This window comes from Macrotis lagotis, chromosome 2 (assembly GCF_037893015.1).
Source record: "Macrotis lagotis isolate mMagLag1 chromosome 2, bilby.v1.9.chrom.fasta, whole genome shotgun sequence".
Lineage (NCBI taxonomy): Eukaryota > Metazoa > Chordata > Mammalia > Peramelemorphia > Peramelidae > Macrotis > Macrotis lagotis.
The window spans coordinates 224,411,544-224,423,915 of NC_133659.1; positions in this window are offsets into that span (position 1 = coordinate 224,411,544).

Here is a 12,372-nt window from a genome sequence, read left to right on the forward strand (position 1 = left end):
CAGAAACTTTAGTAATGTTTTGAAGGGAGCCCTGGCCCCCCCCCAAAAAAAGTGAGTGGGAAGAGCATTTTCTTCTCTCTTCATTGCATTCATAAGCATCAATCTCTATTTGTATTGGGGAAAAGGTAACCTCAGATTTTGGAAAAATGAGGAGATACTTAAAAAGAAATTAATTAAAAGGAAATGCTGAAGTCTAATGGAGAAAATGAAAACAAATAAACTCAAAGATTAATAGGCAGGATGGGGGTATATTTGCAAGTTGTAAGAACTAAAGCTGTTCAAAATCAGATTCAGGAGTTGAGATGGGCAAAGTGAAAGGAAATACAGCTCAGCTTTTCCCCATACCTTCTCCCCTTCTGATCCAAAAAAGAAAAAATTATTTTCCAACTCACATTGGCTTAAGGAGACAAAAGAGAGGTCATAGGTAGTAGGGCTGGGGTCCAGCCAGGATCTCTAAGAGGGCACCAGGGTAGGAAGCATAGGACCAGGAAGAAGTCGCAGGGTATCTTTCAACAAGCACATATGGGGCAGCTGGGTGGCACAGTGGCCTCAGAGTCAGGAAGACCTGAGTTCAAATTTGGCCTCAGACCCTTAATAATTGCCAAGCTGTGTGACCTTGGGCAAGTCACTTAATCCCATTGCCTTAAATCAAATTTAAAAAAAAATAAACTCATGGGGCAGAAATGGCTGTCTTCTTTGAATTCTATCACTACCCAGTCCCAGATCACAAATCCAGGGCAAATGGAGACAGGTTTATGACTAGGAGGTGGCAGAGAGGAGTAGTCACAGTCATGGGCCCTACCCATGTAAGAAAAAAATTCAGAAGCAAATAGCAGCTCTGCTCAGCACTAAGGATGCATAGAAAGTAAAAAGCTCTCAAGAAACTTAGATTCTAACAGGGGAGATAAAATGTAAATAACTATGTACACCAAATAACATGTACACTAGAATATGTATTTAGGGTAAATGAAAAGCATTAATAGTTGAGCAGGCTGAGAAAAATGGGATGTGAAATGATTTTTAAATTTTGTTCAAATGACACAAACTCCCAATTTTCTTAGAAGGTATCACAAGAGCATAGATTGTAAGATAACTACAAGCAGGTACTCCAGAGTCAGTTTATAAATGTGTAGGTGAATAAAAAGTCAATTAATACATTTGTTGTAGAATATGGCACCACATAATTTGACCCTAATCCACATAGATGTAGTGAGGAAATCCTTATCTGCCTTCAAAATTTCCTTCATAGGGAGATAATTAAATTTGCTATTGAATGATGCTCCAAAAGATGGCTGATGAAAACAATAAGCCTTTTATGACTGATTTCCAAAATTTCCAAATTCTATGACTTGAATTTTAAATTCAGATTTAAATTCAGATTCTAATTGGATAATAGAGCTAGAAGATCTAATGTAATCTATTAATTTTTAAAGATGAGGAAACTGAGGCCCAGAAACATAAAGTCATTTACCATTCATATAGTATCTAAACTGGGATATAAATTTGCTCCAGATTTGGTTCTTTCTACTGTATTATGCTAGAATGGATCCTCCACCCTACACTTCTCCACCAGTTTCTGTTCTGGACAGAAACCAATTATTTTGTGAAGGCAAAGTAGGTCACTTTTTGCCTCAAATCTTACCTACCCCTTCATTCACTGAATAGGTGTTGTCTCAAACTGAGAACTGAGACAGACTTTAGCTTTAAAAGGTCAAGGCTCCCACTGCATCTGGGGCCACCACCAATTTTCTTAACCAATGTTTTGCCACTGGACTCTGATAGTTTTAGAGGAGTGAGGTTGATGACATTGCAGTTCTACCTCACTTAAATTCAAATCATTTGGGGCAGCTAGGTGGTGTAGTGGATAGAGCACTAATCCTGGAGTCAGGAGGATGTGAGTTCAAGTCTGACCTCAGACATTTAATAGTTTGGACAAGTCCAAACCCCATTGCAAAACACAAAAACCAAAAAAAAAAAAAATCCATTTTTAAATCTTGTCTTCCTGATATCATTGGTACTCTTCAAAAATGGATAAACAACAATGAAAAATATCATTAACCATATTTCCTATAAGAAAAAACTAACGTTTAGGGAGTCGTAGGATTTAGACCTGAATGGGATCTTTCTTCTTGTTTAGTTTTCAGTTTTGTCCAAACCTTAATGATCCCATTGGGGGTTTTCTTGGCAAATTTACTGGAATAGTTTGACATTTATTTCTCCAGCTTATTTGACAGATGAGGAACTGAGGCAAACAAGATTAAGTAACTCAATCAGAGTCACAGAGCTAATATCTGAGGCTGGATATGAACTCAAGTCCTCCTACTTCTAGGTCCACCTAACTGCCTTAGATGAGATCTTGGAGATCATTTAACCCAACAGTTTTCAAACATTTTGATCTCAGGTCCTTTTTATGTCTTAAAAATTAATGAGGACACCCAAAAGAGATATGTAAGGTTATACTTATTGGTATTTATTGTATTGGAAATTAAACCTGATAAAAATTTTAAGATATTTATTTCATCATTAATAATAAATCTTTTACATGTAAATAATTACATTTTCCAAAATAAAATTTATTTTTAAAAGTGACATTGTTTTATATATATATACATATATATATATCCACTGCGCCACCTAGCTGCCCCAGTTTTATATATTTTTGAAACTATTTTACATTTCTATTAATAGATGATAAATGGAATCGCATATTTGCTTCTGCATTCAAATTATTGTAATATATTGTTATGTTTGAAATATGTGAAGAAAATCAAGCCTCACATGGATTTTTTTTTTTTTAGGTTTTTTTCAAGGCAAATGGGGTTAAATGGCTTACCCAAGGCCACACAGCTAGGTAATTATTAAGTGTCTGAGACTGGATTTGAACCCAGGTACTCCTGACTCCAAGGCTGGTGCTTTATCCACTATGCCACCTAGCCACCGCCTCACACAGATATGTTGATGGAAAGGAGAGTATATTTTAAAAGGAAAATAATGTATTATTATTATTATTATTATTATTATTATTATTATTATGAAATGTATTATTATTATTATTTTGATATTTAGAACTCTTCCCCCACAAAAAAAGGGGGGGATGGAATGTCTTGTTCATGGACTGCCAGGAGATCAGTATTACTAATCAAAGAGTCAGGGAAAAATGTAAGAAGACTGAAAACAAGGAAAGGGTTAGATTATTTGGGGGGGGGGGAGTTGTTTGTTTTTTAGACTTTTCAAGGCAATGGGGTTAAGTGGCTTGCCCAAGGCCACACGGCTAGGTAATTATTAAGTGTCTGAGGCCGGATTTGAACTCAGGTACTCCTGACTCCAAGGCCAGTGCTCTATCAACTGCACCACCTAGCCACCCCAGTATAAACCTTTCAAGTTATCCTAGAACTCTGATGATCAGATGTTAGCCTACATGGTTCTAGGAATGAACCATAAACCATATTCTCTACATTGACCAACTTGCTCTTCATTATTTTGGAGAGATGGTGAGGTATGAGATTAAATGGCTTGCCCAGGGTCACACAACTAGTAAGTATCCTGTCCATAGCATCATTTGAACTCAGGTCCTCCTGCCTCCAGTGCTCTATTCATGATACTACCTAGCTGCCCTTTATTCCACATGCACATGATGCTAGATCTCCCATCTCTGTGCCTTTGAAATGACTTCCTCATTCATTCATCTCCATCTTCCCCAGTTTTCTTCAAAACTCAGCTCAAATCCAACTTTCAGGAAGCTTTCCCTGGTTCCCACCACTGTTAGTGCCTTTCCTGAGTTTGGTGAGTTGTTTTTTTAAATTTTAATATAGTTCCAATTCTATATAAAGTCTTTGGAAAAATAGGGAAAGATGGAACTCTGCCTAACTCTTTCTGTAAAACCAATATGGTACTGATACCTAAACCAAGAAGAGTTAAAACAGAGAAAGAAAATTATAGACTTATTTCCCTGATGAATATAGATGCAAAAATCTTAAATAAAATCTTAGCAAAATGACTACAAGTTAACACTAGGATAATACACTATGACCAAGTAGGATTTATCCCCAGGATTCAGGGTTGGTTCAATATTAGGAAAACTGTTGGTATAATTAATTATATCAATAGCAAACCTATCAGATATCATATGATTATATCAATAGATGCTGAAAAAGCTTTTGACAAAATACAGCACCCATTCCTTCTAAAAACACTAGAGAGTGTAGTAATAAATGGATTGTTCCAGAGGGCGGAGCCAAGATGGCAACAAGAAGGGATCAAGTCTTAGGAGCTCTCTGATAAAACTCATAAGCTAAGGACTCTAACTAAACTTTCAAGAGACAGAACCCACAAAGGGACCCAGTGAGGCAGTTCTCCTACTCAAGGTAACCTGGAAAAGAGCAGAAAGGATCTGGTCCCCGGGTCGGAGGGACGGCCTGCCAGAGGGGTGGCCCGCCAGAGCCAAAGAACTTCAGCCTCCAGGAGGCAGCCCCAGGGAGCTGGGAGCCAGGGCTCACAGCCGTGGGGGAGTCTCCTGAGCTGCACCCCGGGGAGCACCGGGCACAAAGTGGGGGAACAGCAGGGGAACTCTGCCACAGCGTGCATGTGGAGCCCAGCCCTCAGGGCACACAGCAAGCAGCATGGTCTTTCCCCAGCCCTGATCCAGGAAACAGAAGCAGGCAGTGCAGGTAAGTAGGAGCCTCCAGGGCATGAGCCCATTGAGCTGAGGGAGGGGAGTGAAGAGAGAGAGACTGCCTAGCTCTGTCCTCTGCCTCTGGAACAGGACTCTGGGGCTCTGACCACATTCAGATCCTGATCCCAGTCTAGGCCCCCCCATAGAACAACAGGGCCCCCCCACCTCAGCCCCGTGGCAGAGGGGGGCGTTTATGGTCATTCACAGACCAGGAGTGAGGACAGAACCTCACACACTGAGACCCTTGTGGGAGTGTTCCAAAAGCTCAGGAAACACCCCCAAACCAGGCCCAGGCTGGGAAAAATGAGCAAGCAAGGAAACAAAAGGAAGACTATTGAGAAATATTTTGCAAATGAGCCCAAGAAGGATCAAAATACTCAGTCTGAAGATGAGAAAGCACAAGCTCCTGCATCTAAAGACTCCAAGAAAAACAGAAATTGGGCTCAGGCTATGACAGAGCTCAAAAAAGACTTTGAAAATCAAATTAGGGAGTTGGAAGAAAAACTGGGAAAAGAAAGGGGAGAGATGCAGGAAAAACATGAAAATGAAGTCAGCAGCTTAGTCAAGGAAATCCAAAAACATGCTGAAGAAAATAGCATGCTAAAAACCAGCTTAGGTCAAATGGATAAAACAGTTCAAAAAGTTATTGAGGAGAAGAATGCTCTAAAAAGCAAAATTGGCCAGATGGAAAAAGAGATAAGAAAACTCTCTGAGGAGAACAAATCCTTCAGACAAAGAATAGAATTCAGGGAGATTGATGAATTTACCAGAAATCAGGAATCAATACTTCAAAACCAAAAAATTGAAAAATTAGAAGAAAATGTGAAATATCTCATTGAAAAAACAACTGATATGGAAAACAGACTTAGGAAAGATAATTTAAAAATTATTGGAATACCTGAAAGTCATGATCAGGAAAAGAACCTTGACATCATTTTCAAAGAATTACTACAGGAAAATTGCCCTGATATTCTAGAAGCAGAGGGCAAAATAGAAATGGAGAGAATCCACCCCTCCCCCAGAGAAAGAGATCCCAAAAAACCAACCCCAAGAAATATTATAGCCAAGTTCCAGAACTCCCAAGTCAAAGAGAAAATATTACAAGCAGCCAGAAGGACACAGTTCAAATATCGTGGAGCTGCAGTCAGGATCACACAGGACTTAGCAGCAGCTACATTGGAAGCTCGTAGGACTTGGAATACAATATACCGGAAGGCAAAAGAGCTTAGAATGCAGCCAAGAATGAACTACCCAGCAAGGCTGAATGTCCTCTTCCAGGGAAAAAGATGGACTTTCAATGAACCAGGGGAATTTCAAATGTTCCTGTTGGAATGGCCAGAGCTGAACAGAAGGTTTTGTCTTCAGATACAGGACTCAGGTTAAACATGGAGATTGGAGGACAGGGGGGAAATATGAGGGACTTGATGATGATGAACTGCATGTATTCCTGCATAGAAAAATATGACACTGATAATACTCATATGAACCTTCTCAGTTAATAGAGTAATTAGAGAGAGCTTTTATAGTTGAAGCACAGGAGAAAGCTGAATTCGAAGATAAAATATGGTGTAAAAATGGAGTCAATAGAAAAAAAGGGAAATGTAATGGGAGAAAGAAAAAGGAGAGGGGGAATAGTCCAAGATATTTCACATAATAAGATTTTTTTTTTATTACAATGAGCTATTGCAATGATATGGAAGTGGGGAGGCAAGGGGGAATGAGGGAAACTTTGCTCTCATCAGAGATGGCTAGGAGAGGAAACAGCAAATATACTCAATGGGGTATAGACAACTGGAGTAAGAAGGAGGGGGGAGCAGGGGGAAGGGGTGGGGATGTGAATAAAGGAGGAGAGGATGGACCATGGGGGGAGAGTGGTCAGATATAACACATTTTCTTTCTTACTTCTTGCAAGGGGCTGGGAATGGAAGGCCTGCCCAGGACCACAGGGCCAGGTGGATTCTGGGCCTAAGGGGTGGTATGGGGGCTCAGGGCTTCTTGGCCCCAGGACCAGGAATCTGTCTGCTGTGCCACTCAGCCACCATACAGCAGAGTCATAGTGAAAGGAAAGAGAAAATAGAGTACATGGTAGTAGAGAAATAAGAAAGGAGGGAGTTGCGATCAGCAATGGCAAGGGTGGAAAAATATGGAAATAACTTTTGTGATGGACTTATCATAAAGAATGAGATCCACCCATGACAGAGTTGTTGGTATTGGAACAAAGACTCAAGCACATTTTGTGTTATGATTATTTGGGGGAGGGTGCAGGGCAAGTAGGGCTGGATGGCCTGCCTGGGGCCACATAGCAGGGTGATCTTTGGGTGTCTGAGGCCGGATTTGGCTCAAGGGCCAATGCTCTGTCTGCCACCCAGCCACCCCTACTATTATTACTATTTTATTTTATTTTGGGTCTTCTTTTTCTTTCTTTTTTTTTGGTTTTTGCAGGGCAGTGGGGATCGGGTAGCTTGCATGTCACATGGCTGGGTGATTGTTGGGTTTACGAGGCTGGATATGGACTCGGGTGCTCGTGGCTCCAGGGCTGGTGCTTCGTCCATTGCGCCACCTGGCCATACCTACAATTATTACTATTATTTTTTTTATTTTAATTTTTTCTCTCCCCTTTACTTTTTTCGCCCAAGCAAGTATCTATATTCATGGGGGAGGAGGGGTATTTTGTTTACTTGTTAACAAGAATATTTTATTAATGTAAAAAAACATTTGTACAAAATGAGAATAAAAAATAAATTTAATAAAAAAAATAAATGGATTGTTCCTTAGAATAATAAACAGTTATCTATCTGAAACTATCAACAAGCATTATATGCATTATAGGTTAGAGGCATTCCCAATAAGATCGGGGTGAAACAAGGATGCCCACTATCACCACTACTATTCAAATTGTATTATAAATGTTAGCTTCCACAATAGGAGAAGAAAAAGAAATCAAAGGAATTAGAATAGAGAAGGAAGAGACAAAACTCTCACTCTTTGCAGATAACATGATGGTATGCCTAGAGAATCCAAAAAAAAATCATCTTAAAAAATTACTAGAAATAATTAGCAACTTTATCAATGTCACAGAATATAAAATAAACTCTCATAAATGCTCAACATTTCTATATATGACTAGCAAGATACTGCAGGAAGAGCTAGAAAGAGAAATCCCATTCAAAGTAACTTCAGGGGCTGCTAGGTGGTGCAGTGGATAAAGCATTGGCCCTGGAGTCAGGAGTACCTGGGTTCAAATCTGGTCTCAGACACTTAATAATTACCTAGCTGTGTGGCCTCGGGCAAGCCGCTTAACCCCATTTGCCTTGCAAAAACTAAAAAAACACAAAAAACAAAAAAAACCCAAAGTAACTTCAGACAATATAAAATACCTGGGAGTCATTTGCCAGGGCAGACTCAGAAACTTTTTGAAAACAATTACAAAACACTTCTCACACAAATAAAATCAGACTTAAATAACTGGGAAAACATCAACTGCTCATGGATAGGCTGAGCTAATATAATAAAAATGACAATTCTACCAAAATTAAACTACTTGTTCAGTGCCCTACCAATCAAAATTCCAAAAATTTACTTTAATAAGTTAGAAAAAATTGTAAGTAAATTCATATGGAGAAATAAAAAGTCGAGAATCTTCAGATTTAATTTAAAAAAAGTGCAAAAGAAGGTAGCTTAGCCCTACCAGACCTAAAATTTATATTATAACACATCAGTCATCAAAACTGTCTGTTATTGGCTAAGAAATAGAGTGGTGGATCAGTGGAATAGACTAGGTACAATAGCAGGAAATGATTATAGTAATCTGCTGTTTGATAAACTCAGAGTCCAGCTATTGGGATAAAAACTCTCTCTTTGATAAAAACTGCTGGGAAAATTGGAAGTCAGTATGGAAGAAATTTATATTAGACCAACACCTCACACCCGATACCAAGATAAGATCAAAATGGATACAAGATCTAGACATAAAAAACAGTATTATAAGCAAACTAGAAGATGAAGGAGTAGTTTACCTATCAGATCTATGGAAAGGGAAGCAGTTTATGACCAAGGAAGAGATGGAGAACATCATTAAAAACTAAATAATTTTGATTACATTAAATTAAAAAGCTTTTGCACAGACAAAAGCACTGTAACCAAGATCAAAAGAAATGTAGTAAATTGGGAAACACTTTTTATGACTAGTGTTTCTGACAAAGGATTCATCTCTAAATTTAAAAGGTTTTTCACCAAAAAACCCCCAATGCAACCAAGATTAGAAGGAATGCAGAAGGCTGGGAATCAATTTTCACAGCTAGTGTTTCTGATAATGGACTCATTTCTTTTTTTTTTTTAGGGTTTTGCAAGGTAAATGGGGTTAAGCGGCTTGCCCGAGGCCACACAGCTAGGTAATTATTAAGTGTCTGAGACCAGATTTGAACCCAGGTACTCCTGACTCCAGGGCTGGTGCTTTATCCACTGCGCCACCTAGCCACCCATGGACTCATTTCTAAACTATATAGGGAACAGAGTCAAATTTATAAGCATACAAGTCATTCTCCAAGTGTTAAATGTTCAAAGGATATGAATAGGCAGTTTTCAGATGAAAAAATTAAAGCTCTCTAGAGTCATATGAAAAATACTCTAAATCATTATATATTGGAGAAATGCAAATGAAAGCAACTCTAAGGTACTACTTCACAACTATTGGCTAAAATGACAAAAAAAGGAAAATGATCAATGTTGGGAAGAACATGGGAAAACTAGGACATTAATGCATTGTTGGTGGAGTTATGAACTTGTCCAACCATTCTGGAGACCAATTTGGAACTATGCCCAAAGTTCAATAAAACTGCATCCCCTTTGATCCAACAAATACCACCACTAGGGGAAAAGACTCACAAGTACAAAAATATTTGTACTAACTCTTTTTGTAGTGGCAAAGAATTGGAAATTGAGTGAATGCCCATCAATTGGGGAATGGCTGAACAAGCTATGGTATATGAATGTGATGGAGTTCTGGAAGAAATCATGAGTTACTGAACTTCAGAAAATCCTGGAAAGACTTATATCAATTTATATTGAGTGAAGTAAGCAAACCAGAAGTCAAGTGTTTACATTTAACAGCAATATTGTGAGATGATCAACTCTGATAGACTGAGCTTCTCTCAGCAGATCAAGGAGAATTCTAAAAGACTTGTGATGGAAAATACCATCCATATTCAGAGAAAACACTGTGTGGAGTCTGAATGTGGAGCAAAGCTTACTATGTTTACTTTTCAAAACTTCTTTTATTTTTTTCTTTCGCGTTATTTTCCCCTCTTTTAATTCTGATTCTTATTTCACTATGTGACTGATATAGAAATATGTTAAACATGATTGCACATGTACAACCTGGCTCAGATTACTTGCTGCCACGGGGAAAGGAGAGGAAAGGCAGGATGTAGAAAAATATGGAACTCAAAAGCTTTCAGAAAGATGAAAGCTGAAAACTGTCTTTGTATGTTATGGAAAAAATGACATTATTAGTCAAACCAATCTACAATTAACACTGTACCAATCAAATTACAAATAGGATAATTTATGGCATTGGAAAAAATAATAAAATTCACATGAAGGAAGAAAAGGCTAATAAAAAACATATGAATGATGGGCATTTTATGTTACCAGTTCTCCAATTATATTATAAACCAGTAATTATAAATATTACATAGTATATATAATGGGTATCATATAGTTTGCCTTCTCAATAGGTGGGGAAGAGATTGGAGTTCCAAGAATTTGGAACTAAAAATAAATTTTTGAAAATTACTATTTGGTAGTAAATTAAAAATAGATAAGCAGAACAGTAGAATAATTATAGCACACCCCACTCTGGACTAGCTCATCAAACTTGAACAGCACTGGAAGATTAGGTTCCCAGAAGGGAGATTACTACTTTTTCCTTGAGGGTTCAGGAAGTAGCCTTGAGAGATTACTGTTTTAATAGAAATATAGGTTTAATTAAAATTTATTTAATAGAATAATAACTTTTCAACAAGCCCTAATTCAGTGTGTTCCCCAATGCCAATTGGTAGCAGTTAGTTTTTACAAAAGGATAATTACCAAGAAGGTATGCTGAGGCCAGAAATTAAAAAACATTTTCAAGAGGTATATTGACCCCTCTACACACATGTGGTCACTAGGGAGAATAGATACAATATAGAGCACAACAGAAATCAGGCACATATGTAGGGAAATACATGAAGCTGAGGATTACCATAATATTCCTGACCCTGGGAGTTCTATTTTTCTTTCTTAGTCCATACCAAGTTTGCTCATGAACTTCCTGCAAATTGTTTTAAAAAACAAACTTCATGAGGTAGTAGTAAGGAGGGGTTGCTTTCTAAGTATGTAGGATAGTCACTGCAAAGGCATGAGAAAGAGAGAAGGCCAGTTAGCTACAAAGAATTTGTGGAAGATGGATAAGTGATTTTCAGTGAGGCTGAAAAGATAAATTAGGGCCACCTTGATGAGGGTTTTAAAAGCTACACCTAGAATTTCATATTTTATCCTACAGGACATCGGAAGTCACTGGAGTTGGTTGAGGAGCTGATGACTTTGTAAGAAATCAGGAAGAAATAAAACTCTTCCAAAAAAGCCAAAAATTAGAAGAAAATGTAAAATATCTCATTGGAAAAACAACTGACCTCGAAAAGAGATCCAGAAGAAATAATTTAAAAATTATTGGGCTATCTGAAAGCCATGATCAGGAAAAGAGTCTAGACTTCATTTTTCAAGAAATAATAATCAAAATTGCCCCAAAATCCTAGAAGCAGAGGGTAAAATAGAAATTGAGGGAATTCACCAGTCACCTCCTGAAGGAGATCCCAAAAGAAAAACCTCCAGGTATATTATAGCCAAATTCCAAAACTCCCAAATCAAAGAGAAAATTCTAAAAGCTGCCAGAAACAAGGCTACTGAGGCTCTAGTCAGGATTACACAGGATCTGGCAGCATCTACATTACAGGCTTGTAGGGCTTGGAATATGATATTCCAGAGGGCAAAAGACCTTGGTTTACAACCAAGAATCAACTACCCAGCAAAACTGAACATCCTCTTTCAGGGGAAAAGATGGACTTTCAATGAAACAGGGGACTTTCAAGCTTTCCTTTTGAAACAACCAGAGCTGAACAGAAAGTTTGATCTGCAAGTACAGGATTCTGGTGAACCATAGAGGGGGTGGAAGAGAGGGACTAACTATGAGGAACTTGATGTTGAACTGTTCGTATTCCTGCATGGGAAGAAGATATGGATAACTCATATGAACTTCCTCATTTATAAGAGCGACTAGAAGGAGCATATATATAGACAGGACAAAGGAAGAAGTGGAATATAATGGTATGATGTGGTAAAGAGATGGTGTCAATGGGCGATGGGGGAAAGTACTGGAAGGAAAAAAGATTAATAAGAAGCTGAGAGATTTCATATTAAGAGTCAAGAAAAAGCTTTTTCAATGGAGTGGAGGGGGGGAAGGCAAGGGGGAATGAGTGAGCCTTCATTCTCACCGGAAATGGCTCAGGGAGGAAATGACATACACACTTAATAGGGTGAGGAAATCTGTCTTTCCCTGGAGGATGGGAGGAAAGGGACAGGATGAGGGGGAATGGGGGGAGGGAAGGGAGGAATAGGTGATAGAAGAAAGATCGAGGGAGAGGGTACTCAGATGCAACACACCT